Genomic DNA, 380 nt, shown 5'->3' on the forward strand with positions numbered 1-380 from the left:
GAGGCCGGCGGGGTTGAACGGACCTTGACTCAGGAGCCACAGCTCCTGAGGGTGGCACGGAGACACCGACGTGGTGGAAAGAAAACGTCAATTTCCCTCAAACCCCTAGCGCAGTCCTGAGCCCCCGCTGAGGACTCTGCCGGGGCTGGGCTCCACCCTGGAAGGAGGCAGCCGGGCTTCCCCGGGAAACCCAGCCCTCCTTTCCACTGACTCCTTCTCCGCGCTCACCCAGCCTCCAGGGAAGGGGCGCGGATCCCCCAGAACAAGTGCGTGTGTGTTTGGGTGTCTTCACACCTGGCCGCCCATAGGAGGTGGCGAGGGCATTGGGCGCACAGGGGCGCTGTCACCGAGGCACAGGGTGGAGAGCGGACGGGCTAACC

The sequence above is a fragment of the Bison bison genome, unplaced genomic scaffold (genome assembly GCF_000754665.1).
Source record: "Bison bison bison isolate TAMUID 2011002044 unplaced genomic scaffold, Bison_UMD1.0 scf7180017864077, whole genome shotgun sequence".
NCBI classification, from domain to species: Eukaryota; Metazoa; Chordata; class Mammalia; order Artiodactyla; family Bovidae; genus Bison; species Bison bison.